Source organism: Meleagris gallopavo, chromosome 12, assembly GCF_905368555.1.
Source record: "Meleagris gallopavo chromosome 12, MGAL_WU_HG_1.1, whole genome shotgun sequence".
Taxonomy (NCBI): domain Eukaryota; kingdom Metazoa; phylum Chordata; class Aves; order Galliformes; family Phasianidae; genus Meleagris; species Meleagris gallopavo.
The window spans coordinates 14,573,587-14,592,859 of record NC_139415.1 but is presented as its reverse complement, the minus strand read 5'-3'; the positions used below and the strand labels follow the sequence as shown (position 1 = coordinate 14,592,859).

The 19,273-nt window shown below is 40.7% G+C and overlaps 1 protein-coding gene across 2 annotated transcripts in view; it reads right to left on the bottom strand.

The window, feature by feature from the left end:
* Positions 1–19,273, bottom strand: part of LOC104912861 (uncharacterized) — a 53,184-nt gene that overhangs the window by 23,997 nt on the left and 9,914 nt on the right. Inside the window, exons 7-13 of one of the 2 annotated variants that reach the window (XM_085233563.1) lie at positions 18,946–19,058; positions 18,316–18,362; positions 13,591–13,784; positions 13,210–13,321; positions 9,048–9,348; positions 6,946–7,095; positions 2,365–2,462 (exon numbers count right to left, since the gene is read on the bottom strand). The gene's annotated coding sequence lies outside the window, so the exon portion shown is untranslated. The remainder of the gene's footprint in view (positions 1–2,364; positions 2,463–6,945; positions 7,096–9,047; positions 9,349–13,209; positions 13,322–13,590; positions 13,785–18,315; positions 18,363–18,945; positions 19,059–19,273) is intronic. The other variant, XM_085233562.1, reaches the window with a different exon arrangement.

The following is a 19,273-nucleotide window of genomic DNA, read 5'->3' as shown; positions in this document are numbered from 1 at the left end:
GAACCAAGTGGTAAAAAGTTTCTTAGGCAGATAGCAGAGCGGGGAGCCGGCAGAAGGAGTGTCCATACAAGATGTGGGGCAGAGGGAAGATGGGGCCCTTTGGAAGTTGAGCAGCAGATCTTCCCTGCTACTAATCTGCTTTGCAAAAAATAAAAATAAAAATAAAAATAAAAATAAAAATAAAAATAAAAATAAAAATAAAAATAAAAATAAAGGAGGGAGGAATGGCACGGTTGCATGGATGGCATGGTTAGAAAGTCTTCCTTTAAGCATTACCGGTAGGCAAGACAGAGAATCAGGTCCATGTGATACACTGATACCCTATTTAAGTAAAATCAAAAGACTGAGGATCAGGGGGCAGTTTAGATCTCCTCATGAATGACTGAGGTTTAAGATGCTCTGTGATATAATCTGGACAATCTATCATCTCTTTCCCCCCCACAGAGAGGATAATTAACACGTTAAAATGCAGTAGGCTCAGTGCACCCCTTTCTGATGTCAGGGGCCCATTTTAAGGTCAATGATTGAAATGCTCCAATGGTGTCAGCTGAGCTTTTGCATCCGTTGCTAGGATTTTACTCACCAAGGACTCTTAAGGTGATGTATGTTCATTAGTTTACAGGAAGATATAATTACCCATCCAAACTGCACCATGTTTCATTTGCTACTAACCTTCTGATTCACCTGGGTAGGTGGCAATGAGAGCATTTGCTAACTGGTGATTACCAAATTAGTTGCATGATAAACCTTTTTCAACATACCTTTTAGGGGGAAAAAAAAAAAAGTAAAATGAGTAATGAGTTGATCTTTTCCTTCAGCATGCCATAATTTTTATTCATTTAACTTGAGCCAATTTATTAGGGGAGAGAGGGAGAGAGCTTGTATTCCTTTGCACTTGCATTACAGAAAAGACAAACAACGGGAAAATTCCTGAATGTGGTTATATTTAAAAATTCACATTAATTATAAACCCACATACTCTTCATAAAGGCAGGGGCTACAGCTTGGCTGGGGGAGGGAATAGGGGGTCATGTATAAATTGTCTCCCAAGGACCCCACAGAAATTTCCATAGCGTTCACCATATGACACTGATGTGTGAAAATTGACATGAAGATTTGAAAATTGGGACCGAGGGAGACCAAGCATAAAATAACTTCAATTTTGCGCTTTCTCTGTCTCTCGGAGGAATAGTGCAGTGGACTGACCAACACAACACAAACAAGCCAAGAGGAGAGAAAAAAAATATTCAGGGAGAAGGATAGGAGTTATTAAAGAGAAAACACACTCCTCACTCACAGAGAGAAAGGATGATCAATGGATTTAGTCACAGGGAAATTCAAGCAGAAAATTGCTGCTGTTTTTTATCTGAGAGGCAGAAAGTTTAACCAAACCAGAATTCTCTTGACTCACTCCTAGGCAAACAGTGAAAAAAACAGAGCTTTGTGAAATGGTAGAAGTGAGTGTTTGTGTGTGTGTGTATATTTTTGAGTGTGATTTTACAGTTTTATGATGCCAAATGAATTGTTATACAGAGCTCTCACCTCCAGAAGTCTGCGACCGGGAAGATTTTATAAGGTGTTTATAATCTGCCATGAGATTGGAAATCCCACCAAAATTAGACAGCCAACCCCACCTAGCATGAATAGCCATCAGATGGAGTCCCTGCACTCAGCTGCTAACACACAAGTCCTATTCCTTCTCCAGAATGAGGGCAAACACATAAAATCACCAATAATAGACCAGGAAAAGTAACAAAACTATCAAATTGAAATGTTTTCACTGTGCCTCCTGTACTAAAGGATTAAACATTTTATTCGGGGAAGATTGGCACTGTTTTAAAATGCTATATACTTTCTCCCAGTTTTTTCTCTTTGGGATGCTCTGTGGTGCTGTGTGCAGCTTTTTAGAACTGAATTTTGGCATACTGGAGGCTCTTGCTGGCACTTCTGCTTACACAAAATTAAGTAAGTCTTGGGACTTGCTGCTAGTGGTTCCCAAACCAGATCATTATGGAAAGGCAGGAGGTACCAAAGCATCACTGAACTGTGGAAATAACAGCATACTTCATCTCCTGGAGTTTAACTGCTATTCTGGGAATAGATGTCCATAATTTTCTTTGCACTGGTTAGCTGTTCAATAGTTCACATCCTCAGATTATTGGTCAAAATGCCTACCAGAGTTGGAAATACTCTTTAGGCTCTCAGCAGGACCATCCAACACTATAGCACTGTGATGTGGACAGACATACTACAACCTATATGTAAGCCCATGGATATTTCTTAAAACCCAGACCTGTTATAAGCTGCATCTCAAAAAAAAACCACATCTGTGCAATCTGTTCTAAGTAGATACCCAGCACTCACCATCACCACAATTGCAGAAGTTCAATCCTGTTGCTTTTGCTGCCATTTTCCTTTGTGGATCACAAGTTGCTTGCTGTTCTCTGTTACCCCAAAGACCTCTGTAAGACAATGGAGATTTAAGTCAGTACATTTTTGTTGTGGAAGAAAGGCTGTGAGTGTAGATAGATACAAATTATAGACTGCTTTAGCTCTAATACTAGTTGTTCTGTAGTTACTGTGGGTCTTAATGTCATTGTCAGTCAGAGAGGTTGCACTGAACAGTTGAACACTGAACTCTCTGCTGCCTCACCAGACAATTTTTCTCAAGCTTACTTATTTTATTTAGCACATAAGGTACCTTGTGCTTGCTGATATGATGAGCTACAGGACCAGTGTTCACATGCTATGGATCTCATTTATTACGAAGTGTAGTATAAAATAATGAAAAATAGCTCCAGCCATTCCTTCTCTCTCCAGGGTATCTCAGCACCCTTATGGATGACCGCACACATAGTCAGCTCCATAGAAACAAATGGAGAGGAAATGGCACTGCACTGCTCAAAGCTGGAGGACTGAGCTGGACTGGAAGCATACTTCATCCATAGCTTCTATTGAAGGTTTATTACAGAGGCTACTGGAAAGAAAAAAAAAAAGGCATTCATATTTTTTGTGGAAAAGATGGGCCTTATAGGTACTGGAGAGCAAGCAGAAAGGAGAATTCTCTATTACAAAGCTCTTCAGGAAGTATTTATCGATAAACACCTTGAGGTGTTTCCAATAGCAGCTGATGGAGAATACTCCATGACTCACAGACTGACTAACACAAGAGCTGCCCGTCACTGACTCTTAATGCTCTACGGAGCATGAAAACAATGGCAAGAAAACAATATGAAAAGGCCTTGCAGGTAATTTCACAGGGTAACAAGGAATGCCAGGCTCATTCTAATTACTGACACTATGGACATTTAAATGAAATTTGTTCTTTATAACATGCCTGATATAGAAATGAAACGTTAGATGCCTTTTATGTGCCTTCATTCCATTTGTTAGTTGCACTCAAAATAAGTTTTTGAGTTTATTTTTGTAACTAGGAAAACTGGAACACCACATAAAAACAAACAAACTTGAAATTCTTCCAATGATCCCTCCATTCCAGTAGCTGAGGCCTTAAGGAATGCCATGAGAAAACTGCAAGAATTAATAATAGTAACAATAAGACAACAATAATAATTATTATTATAGTAATAATAATGTTTTCTTTTTAATATTACATGAACCAAAAATAAGATGCAAGGCCACATTTCATTGTTTTCTTTTATGAGCCTGCTATAATATACTGGCTGTGAGACAGCACTGCCTTGAAATAACATTTGGTAGTGTGTGTCAAAGAACCTATCTTTTATTTGTATACTTAAATCTATTTGCAACCCACCTTGAACATGGCAAGGCTGATGCTATCTCCCTTTTAATGAACTCCCATTGCCGAGTTACTTTTAATTCACAAACTGTGAGAACAGAATTTGGCAAAATATTTTCAGTTGTACTTTTACATCACCAGAGGAATCATTCTGAGGACTAATTTCCTGATATCAGAGTGTCTTCTGTCCTCTGTCTTGTGTTAATGTTTGCATTTCAAATACTCTTTAAAGCACTTGAATTTCTCACCTTTAGATCCTTCTTGATTTATGTATGACCTTTATGGTCTCTTTCCTCTAAAAGGCCTGCTTCTTCCAATAAAAAGGTAAAAAAAGAATTTGTCTTTATTTATATAAAATCATTGTATAGATTGCATCAAATGCTTTAGAACATACATAAAAAACACTCTTAGCTTTTTACACGCAGTTAGGAGATAGTCGTCTCTCTGTGAAGTTTGAGATAAAATATTCAAATGTAAGAAGAAAAAAACTATATCACCTACCTCAAAAAGGTCTTCAGAAATCTGCTGCGAAGAGTTTGAGGAGGAAAGATAAGAATGATATACCACCATTTTTGAGAAAGGATGGGATAATCCCATTGGTTACTACTATGGAGTAGTTACTTTCAACTCCAGAGCAAATAGTTTGCAAGCTGTCCCGAAGATTTAGCTAGAAAAGAGAGATTCTTAGAAGTGAAAAAGAGAGTCATAGGCCACTGGGTGCTGTGTAATTGGCACTCAGCCCCAGTCACAGAGGTGGGAACTACATCCAAGCTTTCTCCATGCAGGAAGTAGGGAATATATTGAAGTTGGAGGAAGTTTAGTGAAAGCTCATTTGGACTATATAGTTCTGTTAAAATGAAACCACTTTACATACAGCTTCAAAAGTAAAGTTGGAAGCACCGAGTCCCCACAGTTCTGAAATGTCCTATTTAAACAGCTTGGAAATGCGGTCGCTAGATGCTTGCGTTTTACTTCAGTTTTTATTTTTTACAAAAGCATCTACATATCTACATTAATGTAGGTCTTTCCATATCACTGTAAAATTATTTTAAGAGCAAAAAAATCAAAATAAAGCCGTAGTTGAAGGAAAGGTAATCTTTACCTTCAGATATCTCAGAAGAAATTATTTTGCCAAGCCGGGATCTGCAGTGGGTTAATCAGCCTTTTGCATTTGGAAGCAGAAAGTGAAGGAAGAAAATCTCTGACTAATCTTAAAGTAGTTGTCATGGGTAAAATCATCAAAACGTATAGAAGAAACAACACTTTTTGGTTTGAATGCATCCCATTTTTTACGGACAGAAAAGACTTCCTAAGGACATTCTCGCTATCTTAATACCTCAGTCTTGCTCAGTTTCATTCCTGAATGAAACCATTGTTGAGGCAACACTGAGTTGAATAGCTCCATCAGCCTTCTTTAATTTTCTTGGAGATTATGGGAAAACCTCTATAAATCACTTTTATGACCTCATGAAAAACTTGCAGTTGTATGGAAACACTTGCATGAATTATGAGATAGCCACAACAAGGACCAAAGATGTCAAGGATGCCAAAGCAAAGCTTTTTGTACCCTGGGACATGGCATTGCATTCCTCAAATCTGTTGTTGGCAGAAACACCAAAGGCAGACATGGAATCTAAACTTCTCTCTGTCCCCTAAATGCAAGGCGGGGATTTGGAAAAGCTGGGAAGGCACCGTTAAAATAGCCTTGAAAAGGGTCATTAGTCTGAAGATGTAGCAATTTAATTCTTCTTTAGCATTATTAATTAAGCAGAAGATACACATGAAAAAAATACAACAAAAAAAATCCCAACATCATATACTTTGTGAAAAAAAGAGTGCAGGAAAAATGCTCTTTTTTTTCCTTTAAAAAAAAAATCCTTTGAAGTTTACACAGTGTCTTTTGCTAAGAGACTTCATGCAGTTCCGGTGATTTAGTATCACAGAATAGACTTCCAGTTGGTCTTTCTTGGAATTCCTTCTCAATTACCATGATCTCACAGTGTTTTGCTCCCATGTGTTGAAATCAAAAGTCCCAATCCAAGAATCACTGGGCTTTATGACATTTCATGGTACTGTAAAGCTAAAGCAAAGCCTAAATTTTGCAACTTTTAGATGATAACCTGAGATTCAAACACCTGGAGTGTGTTAGAGACAATCGTGCATACACCAACTATAAGTTATGTGATTCCAACAGCACTGAAACACTTCATAACAACAAATTGATTTTGTCAGCACTACCTTTTGGAGGAAAACTGCAAGAAAGGTTCTGACTGTGCTAGAGAACTCAGGCCAACTTTTCTGAGAGGACACAACAATATTTGGCTTTGCGCTTTAATTTTCTACCATATACTAGATAATTTAAAAAAAAAAAAAAAAGTGAAATATTCTAGTTTTGTCAAAATATTTTTTTTTCTATTATTGACACTAAATGAATCTTGAGATATTTCCTGGCAAGAGTACTGAATGTTTCAATTGTCACCCGCATTCAGAGCAGAGTCAGACTCCCAAATCTCCCCCCACTGCTACTGAATAAAATGTTTATCCTCTATCAATGGCAGCAACGTTCTGTTTAGGCAATCCAAACATAACCCTGCGGTGAGTTCCCGGAATAGAAATGGCAGAAGGTCCTAGGTTCAGCCTGAGTGAGCTTTGGCCAGGCTGACATACTCTCACCTCCTTCTGTCCCCCATACCCCAGTGTGCAGAGAGAGGCCACAAATGTCACCCTGAGGCACCCCTGGGGATGGATATTATTGATGTTCTGTTGGCCGTGCTACAGCAAAGTGTCCTGCAGCTGCGGTAAGATGTGGAAAGCAGATCTGCTCTCCCATTTGATTTCCACTTTCTCTCCTCCTTCCTCTCACTTTGGATAACTCTGTGACTCCTCTTGTACCTTAGAAGTTTTAGTCTGGGATAGAAGCAGCCACTGGATACGGGGAACTGGGTCTCTGTGCTGTGATTCAGACAAGCCCATATTCCATTTTAACTGGTCTTGGCATCTCTCTTTGGAACAGAGAGCTGAGATGATACGCTTTCTGCTTTCTCCATTCCTGAGGTCTGCTCACATTGCTATTTCCCCTAATCCTCTTGCCCAGGGCCTGCTGTTTGAGCCAATTCCCTGAGCGTCTTCTCTCTCTTTTTCCCCCTGCCATTATTCCAGGTGGTTACCCATCCCATTTCACTTACTTCAGAGTGTCACCAGGTTGCTGCCAAAATCTCTTCTGTTTTCTCTCCCGTTGTGTTCACTCGTTCTCTTCTTTAACTTTTAATCTCAGCCCTGGGTGAGGTGCACTGAGCAGTCATGATGAAGCTTTCAGGATGTTAGAAAGTAAACTGCTGGAAGAGGTCAGAGAGAGCAAAAACCAATAAAGCACAAGAAGGAAGTTTGATACATACGAACAAAGCAATTGGTAATGATGTGAAATAGTTGGGTCAACCAAGGGCTGTGCACAAATGAAAAGATTCACCTCCAAACACCTGAAAAGTTTACCTAACCTGCTTTTCCTTGACAGGAGTTAGTCTGTTGCCGTGAACCGCCGCTAACAGCTTTACACCCTATGTTTATTTGCACATCTCCGGGCATACATGAGCATCTGGCCATCAACAGCAGGGTGGATTCTTCTTTCAAAAGAAGCTCCTTAAATCCTATAAGCCTCCTGGCTTCCTTTTCTCTTTCATTCACTGCTGCTTATTACCTGAAAAGTGTGGTTTAAGGCCAGGTTTTCAATATCCTCTCTTAGCACCTGAAAAATTGTTGAATTCAGAGGGGTGGCCTCTGATGTATGGGATTGTGTAGAGGTGGCCTCCTTGAGCTCCTACTTCATCAGGCAGCCATCAGATAGTGTAGCTCCCATTAAGGAGGGCAAAATTCCCTATTTGCCAGGCAAGGAAGGTTTGCCTACAAAAGGACGGTGATTTTTGAGATACATTTCACTTCTAGATTTCACAGATTTACCCAGGGGAAAAAAAAATAAAAGAAAGAAAGAAAGAAAAAAATTGAGAAAGAGAGAAAGAGAGAGAATTGTCAGCTCAGATTTTCCAATTTTCATGCTTAGAAAAGCAAAGTTTTTTTTAACTATGCAATGAAAACCAATATCAAGCGTGGTGGCCACAGTTATTAGAGACTATCTCCTTCCTTTTCTCGCTTTCTAAGCTACTGGCTAAGTAAGATGGGAAATATTTTCCTTCCTTTGGTGCTTGCAAGCTGGGACCCTCTGGCTCTGTTTTCAGTATGACTCCAGAGCATAATTAAATGAAATAATATCTTTTGTGGAATTATATTTTCACAAAATTCCTTAGAAAGTAGAGAACTTTCTGTTGTTTCGTCTGTCTCAGTGTCATTGCTAGCTTACAAGGAAGCACACTGACACTTTCATGATAGCTGTGGTACAATGACCTGAAGGGAACAAAATCCTAGTGCCTTGCTCAGATGGCCAATTCAACATGATTTTTCCCTGCTCTGGGAAGTCAGCCAGACTGCCAGCTGCAGCTCATGCCACCCCTTGTTGGACCTGGAGGGCTCTTTCTTAGACCTCAATGAGAGCAGCCTTTATTAAAAGGAGAATTACAGTATTAATAGGAATTTTTTTTTTCCTAATGACAAAGAACTCAATTTCTTCATACTTGGAAGTGGTTTTATACCCAACTATGCCAATCTCAATATTATCTCAGATGGGTACTTGTTCCCTGGAGGCCCTTAGAGGAATGACCTTATGTCCCTTACCTTTGATAAAGCACTGCTTGCATGCATATAATTCAATTAACATCATCAGCTTATGCTAATTTTGAATTTAGATGGCACGCTGGAAATAAACAGGAGTGTTTATGTCTGTCTAGAAAGAAAACACAATGACAAGCTTCCCTCCTCCCCGCCATACACACCACTATACCCACACCAGTCTGCACGCACACTGCAATCCGGCCAGCCCCTGCCCTGCGAGAAGCCTTCATTTAGCTGCCTGTGCTCTCTTCATTTCCTAGGGGGATTTGGACAAGCAGAGCAGCCAAAATAACACAGAGTGACACATAAACGTCCCTTGTCAACCATTTACTCTCTGCTTTACTCCTCTGCCTGTCGCATTCCTGATTTTGTTGCTTATTTTTCTGGTGTTGGTTTCTTTAATTTAGGATGCTCTATGGATTGTGGGCTACAAGGATGGGAAGGAAAATACATTTAGAAGTGGAAAGGATTACCCAAACCAGGAAGAGTGCTTCATTTAGCATAGCCTGGCTGTCCATAAGAAATGGCATGTCACAGCCTCCCCCAGCCCACTGCAAGCACAACTTACATGAGGAGAGGTCGAGAGCCGTGCCAACTTATCAGGTCCCAACAACAGCAGGGAGTGTGATTGTGAACACATCCAGGAGGGAGACCAAGCCTCGAAGCACAGAAGATGAAAGAAGCAGCCTTTGTGATCAGACGGAGGGGAAGAATTCCTTCCTGACTTCATCCCTAGTAATCAGGTGAGCAACTCCTATGCAGCCATAGCAAGCAGACACACAAGGAGCTGTAAGGTCCTACAGGCTCATCAGCAGGAGCTTTCCATGTTTCATCCAGGAGGACTTCCCTTGCCCAGGTTCTCTGTGTATCTGGGGATGAGCAGGGCAAAATCTTGAATATGAGGGTACTGTTCAGAGAAAAAAACCACACCAGTATATGACATGTCTTAGTGCAAGACATGCAGAACTCTGTACTGGAAATCTGTGCTCTGCCACTGGCTTCATGATGAACACATTCATCAACTAGGGATAATTTTTATCTCTGATTAAAGCTGTGAGCAGGCACAACTCTTTCGCAGTTGACAGCTCTGGGCAAGGAATGGATATGGCAGAATTGTCTAAAATTCAACTCAAGTTAATTTCCTTGGATCCTTCAGTTCTCATCAACATGGGCATTTTCTGACGATCTGATTTACTCACCAGCAGTGCCCAGCCATCTATGCCAAGGCAAAGAAAAACAGAGGACATATGCTGAAAAATTTGTAACATGGTCCCCTAATGAAGTGCTGGCTCCATCCTGTATCCTGTTATAAATTGTAATCTACATTGTGTCCACTGTACACACACCATTATTCTTTCCTCTGATGTCTCAAGCAGCTTTGTCTGATTGCATTTAAATACTTTTTTGAAGTCATTATTGGTTCTCCACTTATTTATACGTTGCAGGGCTTGGTGGTTATCTCCTTTTCTTATTAGGAGAGGGACTCAAGGTTACATTTATTCTTCATATTCGAGGAGCCAATTAACTTCCAGGCTCCCCCAATGCCATCTCAATAAATAGAGGCTGCTGTAGCCGTATTTCCTTCCAGAGGGAGACCAGGATGTTCAGCCAATTCTGAATCCACTCATAGCACTGTTTCATGGTTGAGATATTCAGAGGACAGTCTCCACAGGAGAACTGACCACTTCTCTGACTGCTGTGTGAGCCAATTTCTTCATCATGTTTCTATTATTCTCAGAGTATCTGCGTATCCCTGCCCAAAGGAAACTCATTTCTGAGCAATATTATGTTGAATATCTCTTGTTGGAGGTGGGGGACATGGAGGGGTTTTTTTCTTAAGGGGTTTGACAATAAAATATGCTCTCATTTTTTCTTCCTGTAGCCTCCTTACTTCTCTCTACAAATCCACAAAACACCCTTAAGATTATTTACCTTACATTTAAAACTGCTATGGGTTAGACTGGCCACTGTGCTTTCTGGAGCAAGGAATTAAAACACCAGTAGCGGCTTTCATGGGAACAGCTGTCCTAGAAAGAGAGAGCACCCGGGGCACAACCCCTCCATAAATAGCGTGGCTCCAACCCTCTTAAATATCCTGAGTAAGCCTCACTAGGAGTTGTGGGGAGCCATTACATATGCTTAAGTCCATGTATCCCATCAGTATTAAGCTTTCTCTCTGCTTGGGGGCAGAGGAATGGTGTCAGCATCAGGCCCTTGTTGAAGCTGGCAAACTGATGGGGGCAGCAACATTTATGGTGATCTCTGCCTTGATGCGTGGCAGTGTTCTGCGCCTCGTCTCACTTTTTGCAAGCCCTTTTTTTCTATCCTTGAAGGCGAGGCCGTGCAGGTGGCTGCGTTCCCTGGGACAGGGAGAGTTATGTGACTGAAAGTTGGCTGAGCCCTGCTGTGGCGTTGTGCCGTCCCAGCTGGCAGCACTACATCATCCATGCAGTGCCAGCCGGGATCAACCAGGAGTCAAGGTCAGGAAGGCGATGTAAGGGGAGCCAGCGCCACGTGGAGCAGCTCAGAAAGGATGTTGTGAGTGTGGGACTACCCAGCTATGGCTGTGAAACTCTGTAAGGGGAAAAAAAGAGCCAGCTTCACACAGAAAAGTGCCATTTTGATTGAACTACAATGAAACCCAGGCTGAACTGGAAGGCAAAGAGGGTCACGATGGGTGGCTGTGATGAACACACAGTGAAGGATGGAGTGCCAAATCTTGCCAGCAAGGGGCAAAAAATAAAAGCTCCATTTGTGAATCTAATTGGCGTGTGACACAAATGTGGTGGTAGTAGTTGAGCCATCCCATCTGGCACTTGTTATTAATCAAAAGACTCTAAAGCCAAGGAAACCTCCAAAAATATCAATCAACAGGAGCTGAGAAAGGGAGAACGTAAGGCAACCCCAACTGTGTCTCCAGAGGCTGTGCTTGATGCTAACAGGTGGCAATGAACATTGCGTGATTTAGAGCTCAGAGGGGAGTAGGAATCTGAAAGATCAAATATCATTCCAAAACACAGCCAAGCTTCATGACCTGAATATTTGAGCTCTGAGTCTTCCAGGACAGACCTGAATATGAAAATGGGAGAGAGGAAATGGATATATCAGCTCCAGCTCAGCATTTCTTGGCTTAAAATCATGTTGGTTTTCAAATAGTTACAAAAGAAATGGCTAGCTCACCTGACATGCATACTTTCTCTAGAACACAAAAAAAACCAAACCAAATAAAATCCTCTTTTGTTCAGATGCTAGACTTATTGAAACCCACTTCTTTCTTCCAATAGCACCTTGCATCCCTGACCCATTAAGTTGCGATAACATCCACACTCATATCCTGTATGAGGGCTGGTTGGATGGTGACTGGCAGAAGGTCTACAAGTGATTTATGAATACGATTCAGTAGCGCTCGTCAATATGCCTTATGAACAGCCTGCTTCCTTGAATTGCAGTAGGCATCTTTTCTACAAAGATGCACACGGGTCTCAAGTGCATTGCAAGCAGCAAGAGCTCTGCAAGACAGCAGTGAAGTGAGGAGAAGAAAAGGAAGCAGAAGCTCTGGAGGAGAGAAAAATAATTTGCCCAAGAAGTTACAAGAGTGAAGCTCAGCAATGGAAGATGCTTGCTGTTTTGACAAAATCTTGCCTGGATTTTGCGACTGGAAAATACTAGAGGACTCCCTTAACTCTATATCTGTTATCTTTAGCTCTTAGCAGCACTCTGGAGTAGAAAGGTAACTGGAAAAGAGTTTATGCCCTCCGTAGTCAATATTAAGCAATAATATTAACCATCACAGGCTCTCCTATCAAACCCGTGGTAAATGGGGTCTGAACTGGTGCTGACAAAGATTAGAAGGGGAGGCTGCAGAGAGTGGAGAAGAACTTGTTTTCTTTCTCTATTGTGTCAGAACGAACCCTTTGAAAAGAGGACGGTGCAGCTTTAATAATAATAAATAAAAAAAAAATGAAAGAAGGAAAGGAAGAAAAAAAGAAAGAAAGGTGCCTCAGTTGTCTCGGCAGCTGATCAACAAAGGAGCAGTCGTGAGCTGTAACCTCTTGGAGCTGCAGTCTGGAACATGACACATGTCAGGCTATGATAAATGGTGCGGAGTGTGTGCAATTTCAAGCGCAATGCCCTTGAGATGCTCAGGACCCTGATCGCAAATGTTATTGTTAAATTAAACCTTAAAGGAAGGATTGGAAAGGGGAGGGGTGGGCTTGTGTGTGTATGTGCGTATGCGCGTGCGTATGTGTATTTATTTCTATATATATGTATGGATATACGAAGCACAGAAGAGATGGGAAAAGTGGCAAGGTGAAAAGAGGAAAACTTTGTATTTCTTTTAATTGAATTGTGCATCTCCTAGTTCTGGCTGAGCCATGGGAGAACTTCAGGCACGATTTTCTGTCCTACGGTCATTTTATTGCATTTGCTCCATCATAATTTAATAGCTAGAGATCAGCTAAAGTTAGCAAGGGTAAGAGTGAAAAACAAATAAATAAGCAGGTACAGTGCCACAGATATGCAGCTCATCTAGCTCAAGCATTCTGCATCCATGCACCTTTTAATGTAAATAAGCATAGTTTCAGAGAGTTCTGGGGGCTGATTTTTGGACCTACCAGTCCCTAACGGCTTGTTTCTTAGTTAGGCTGATTTCTGGCATGTATTTATGAAGCAAACACACTTAAAAGATGCTCTCAGAAAGAGGGGTGGTGTTCACAGCCATAACTCACCTTGGGGAGCATAGGCCTGGAAGCAGATTTAATCCCCGGCCAGTAGGTACAGCCCAAAGTTTGGAACACACTACTTCTATCCTACTTTTCTCCTGTGATTTAAGCATCAGAGCTGGAACAGAAGCAGTAAATAGATTCTTTAAACAAGAAATTGCAATAATGCAAGTAGTGGAATAGAGAAGAAAACAGAATGATTGAGAGAGGAAAATAACCTCTCTTACAAGCTGAATAACCTTTTGCCAGGAGAGGTGGTAAGGAAGGCTCAGTGATCCTCAGCATCTGGCTTTTGCTTTAGGCAGGTGGAGTGGGGAGCGGGGGCCACATCTCCTGAGTTCCCATCTTCTCCCCCTTGCTCCTTCTAGGGAACTAGATCCAACATACCTCCATGCTGAGGGTGTCTCTTGTCACTCAGGACCTGAACTTTAACTTGCTCCTCTCTTCCATTCCTCCTGTCACTTATTTTATAACTTCAGCCTTTGTCATGTTTCAGCTCATGCAGATTCCATAGAAGTCCTTTCTTTGCCTTCTTGCCTTCCATATTCCCTCCCCCAGAGCATCCACGCGAAGTGCAATCACTGTAGGCAGTGCAGGAAACACAGAAGAGAACAGAGCTGAGTAAATGAGGAGAACACGGAGAGGTGAGATAAGGGGTGGGGGGTGCTGAAAAGTGTTCAAGGGGAATTGCTTGCATGACTCACACAATTGAAGAGAAAACAAGGCATATGAACAACATAAACCCTCCACTGGAAAAGAAGATGGGAAAAACCTTTAAATCATAATAAAAACTCAATTCAAACAAGCAGCAAAAGGTAAGAAAGAACTAGCAATGACTCATCAGGTAAGATACATTGTTTGCTCTAATTTCTACCAGACACAAGATAAACCCACTGGCCAGGAATGACTAGCATAAGAGAGTTCCATGACCTATATGAAACACTTAGGACAAGGAGAAGAAGCAGAAGTCTGGCCTCTATCAGATGTATCCGTCTGCTTATTGCTCCTGGTTGCCTCTACAGTAGTTTCTTGCCTACTGCAGCCTTTAGAGTGACATGACAACATTATAATCGAGGCCCAGATTTGGGAAATATAATGAAGGCAAAAAAAGTGCATTAGATACCAAAGTACTAAGTATTATTATTTTTAGAAATCATCTTACGAACATCCTATGGCTTGTTTTGTGCTTTTTGGCTACCGTTGCCTAGCGTCCAGGAAAAGTCAAGTCCTTTTTCGGTTCTTTGGAACGTTTTCCCCATGTTTCTTGTTATTAAAGAAAATAAACATTAGACAAAAGCAAACTTTATTGTAACTATAAATAATTCAATGCAGATGGATTCATGGAAAATACCAGCAGGCAGATTTTCAGAGAGAAAAAAGAGGAATGCTCTAAGGTTAGATGGTGAGGAAAACAGAAAGGGCGAAGAGTCAAGAAACCACAAGTTGTCTTGAAAAGAATAGATACAAATAAGACAGTAACAAGTGATGGGTAAATGAAAATAAAGGTAACTTGGAAAGGCAACCGAATATGTTTGAAAAGGTCAGGGTTTTTTAGTTATAAACATGGCTGTTTCCTAGTGCCATGGAAAAGAAGCCATTTACTATCGGTCTAGGAAGAGATCCTCTTCATAATATCCCATAGTGATTTGTTATCTCTCTCATCTTCCCTTCTTTCTCTTTAGGAAACAATTATAACGTCAAGATGACTACTGAACAATGGATTCTCACATCTAATACTTGCTTCATGTGACAACCCAGACTCAGGTGTGTGGCCAACTTTTTTTGGGAGCACACAGGAGTGCATTGCTCTGTTACAACCTTCTTCACAGAATCTTGTGGGCTCAGAATCCCAAGCGGTTTAAACAGATGGGTGATGATACACTGACAGATCCCTGGGAAATTAGCTCTGTCAGTTGATAAAACTTGTTGCTGTTCAGTACTCTGCCTCATCCTAGAAAAATGCCCTTTGCATTGCCTTCTCTCGAACTTATGGACAGTGGCCATTATTTTTCTAAGCTGCTAGAGCCCTTTAAAATGCAGATAAAATACTGAGGAATTAATGGGAAGCTTGGAAATCCAAAGTCTACTCTCCACCCTGGAATCAGCCCATTAAGCAGCATAAATCTAGTTGCACCACAGCCCAGGTGGAGGAATCTAAAAACAATTCAGCAGGGTATCAAAGTGCTTTGAGACCCTAATGGAAGATAATGCCCAGATACAGTGCATCTGGTTCCATTCATATACCTATCATCCAATACCTTTGTTCATATACATGTTTATCCATACCCATCCAACACCTTCATCCAATAACTATTCATATACTTCATATAGAGTCCTCAAACCATTTAGTTTTTCTCTATCCACTGCTTATTCATCTGAATAAACATCAGTACACAGCCATTGAAATCAGAAGGTGCAGAAACACACTCAGAGACTCTGAAAATGTGGAGAAGTGAACTCATGGCAGAGAAAAATGAACAGGAGAAAACTGTTCAATAGTTAGGAGGAGTTGGTGAGGAAATGGGTGGTAGAAAGGATGAAGGACATTCATAGAGGTGGAGCAGCTTTGCTTGATTGCTAGAAAGCATTTCAAAGCCACCAGTTTTGCTGATGTTGCACTAGAGAAATGCAGTGGCTCCTTTAGGTATAAGTTCTAAAGGGCAAAGGTGAATAAAAACCAGTTAGGCACTAAGCTGGAATCACTGAAGCCAGCACAATTCCACAAAAAAAAAGCCAAAACCAATGGACTATGGGAATACTTCTATGCACCACGTGAGACACACAAAACTTGTTTGTGCAGACACTCTTTGGAAAGGGATTGTATTTTTGTGATGCATTTTGGTTTCTTCTGTGTTTGTTGTTTTGTGGGGTTTTTTTTTTTTTGCAAAACCAAGTGGCAATGGATGCTGAAACGGAAGGCGGAGGAGCTTTAAAACAGGTCTGTGAAGACAGCTGGGTCTGTCTCTTCTTCTCAAGGTTGCTTTTGGGAAAAGCGCTGCAGTAGCACGCTATCTTCTGCAAACACAAGGCATCAGGAGAGACAGAAAGAAAGGTTTGCAGGAAAGAGAACCACCCAGCTAGGGTGAAGAAAAGGTTTACTCCGGGCCTGTAAACATTTGAGAAACAAAAGTAGAAGCACAGGGAGAAATCATCTTGTCATTCTCTGCTTTGTCACACGCTGGGGGAACAGCACATTGTTCTCCAGCTGAACAATGCCCTATTCCCACCAAGTGAGATTTTCTCTCACTGGGAAAAGAATGTGAGCTTTACTTTGCTTTATTATCAACTCTGTGCATGTGGAGATAACTGCACAGGCTGGTCGGTTCCTGAAAAGCAAAGATGCATTTTGATCAAAATTGGATTACTGGGCATTTCATTTCTCCTTAAGAATGGTTGTGAACTGATTTCTCATTTACTCAATATGCAAAAAAAATAACAAAATAAGAACTGTCAAGACTGAATAATGATGTTGAAAAGAAAAATAAAGCACCCAAAATTCCTGAAAAATAATTGGAATGAAGTCAGATTAGTCTTAAATCTTCTTATGATGAAGGTTCTTGCAACCAAAGGCAAGTTATTTCATTAGGCTGGTTCTGCATTTTTAATACCCGGTCTGTTAACTTAATACAATATTTTTTTGTTATCAGGGGCAGCTTTTTATTGCTAATATTTACAATATTGCAATAGGTTTAGGAGCAGGAGTCCACAATCAAGGCAATCACAGAATTAAGTGCTTAGTCAAGTCCCAGTCAAACTGCGGTCAAATGGGTTAAAGGGAGATGGACAGAGCTGCCAGTCCCAAAATACAACCCAGCCTTCAGCCCATCCTGCAGCCAAAGGAATAGCACTCTGTTGACTTTAGCAGACTCTGCAATGGAAAATATTTCTGTCCAAAACAAAATTGGCCTGTAATCTGGGTAAGCTATTCAGGGCAAACAGTGGCAAATTTAGCCCTTTCTCCTGTTTGTAAATCGTCCATGTACGGACTTTGTTTCTTTTAGTAGCTTTGCATGTATTCTTCTGACAAATACTATATATAGAGATATTTCAGCAGACTAGCAACACTGATTATGCCTTGTACTATCTATGATAGATCATGGTGATCACTGGTCCTCTAGGTTATGACGTGATTTAGCCACAGAGTCAATATGCAAAAATATTGGTGTAAGATGTACTAAATCAGATCCTCATGAATTTTAAAGCCCACGTCTGAAGCTCTTCCTCAATCTATTTACCAAATCAGTATGGCTGCTCCCAAATTAAAGTGCTGTGCCCCATAAGCAAGAAGATCAAAGTTATGAGCCATCCTTGCCTGTGCTAGTAAATAATAAATGATTCAGCTGCAAAATGAAAGCAACTTTGGGGACTATATTATTAACATTTCCAAAAGTTTTCTAATGATATCAACCTTTAGTTCAGGTTACCCAAAGCAGCTGTGGATGCCCCATCCCTGGAGGTGTTCAAGGCCAGATTGGATGGGGCCCTGGGCAGCCCAATCTGGTAGGGGACAATCAACCTATGGCAGAGGTTGGAACTGAGTGAGCTTTAAGGTCCCTTCCAACCAAAGACATTCATGACTTTATGATTCCTGAAGTAGCCCAGCATGCCTGGCTGTAGATCCTGAGCTGAGCAAAGTGTTCTAGACTAACATAGACACAACAAATGTCCTCTTTATTTTAAAATGTTTTATATGCATTTTTTAAGGATTCTTAGTGATAATAAGGTTATAATAACTGAAAGAGAAATGTCTACACATATGCCAAACACCAGAGAGATCCTATTTGTTTGCATCAAATACAGAGGCAAATTCAATTCAAAGACTGGGAAGCTCAGCCTGATGGCACTGAAATCTTCAATGATATTTGCTTCCCTGAGCCTAATTTATTTAAAAATTACAACTTAGGGACTTATAGGTTTCATTTCTCACAGGGAAAATACCCGTGTAGATGACTGAAGGATACCCACATACCCATTGACACATTCAAGCAAAGGAAATTGGTTCTATAATCATAAATAAACTATTACCTCTGAGATATCTGATTCTCAAGTATGTCAGGGAAAGAAAGCTCTGCATGGGTCACATTGACTTCTCTTGTCTCAACATTTACTTACATTTCTCTTCAGGAAGAAAACTTTTCTTGCTGATGTACCACTCTCTTCTAAAAAAAAAAAAAAGAAAACAATCCCCTTCTGCCGACATTCCCTTCTGAGTCTGAGAACCTCTATTGTCTTTTCTCTGGTAATAAATGATAATAATTAAAGGCAAATACACAATAATTAGTCACACTAGGTTTATCCATCTGGCATACCTGTATCTCATCACTGTGTCTTTGAAACAGATGACAAGCACCATATTGCACAACATCCTGCTAATGGGTCTAAGCAGGGGAAAAGAAGGTAAAAAGGTTACTACAAAAAGAGGGGAAAAAAAAGAGAGAAAGTGAAGGAAAAAAAGAAAAAGGTCAGCAACAGGGAATGAGAATATTATAGAACATTATACAGCATTGAAAAAATAGCCGTGGCTGACTGTCAAGTTACAAACTACTTACTGGCAGATGTGCTTTCAAGCGGGGGTTAGGAAAGCATGGAAATATGTGTCACTCTGCTTAAACTATCTCCTGCTTAAAATACCTTTACCTGACGTACCTAGTGTTGAAATGAGGAACATTTCCTGGAATATTTTTGCTGGCTATGGAGATGTATGAGGGAAAATGAGACACTTTAAGATCTTTGCTGGGATACCTGAAGGTCTGGGTTTCGTTCTGAGGATAGCGTGCTATGGACCAACTAATCAGCTATTTTGGTCCCTCTTCACTGAAGTCTGATTGATGCACACCAGGAGTCCCTCCTCATCCCTATCAGGGCAGCAGAGCAAAATTAATATAGCAAAGAATTTTTCAACAAATATTTACTCCTTTAAAAAAATGATCAGACAAGGCTGGCATTTGATTTCTGGGAACTTCTGAGAAGCAGATTTACTTGTATAAATAATCACAGAGAGCCAATTTCAGTCACATGTATTCAGATTTCGATTAAACCTTCACAAGTGCTTCAGCTCTCAAACAAGCAT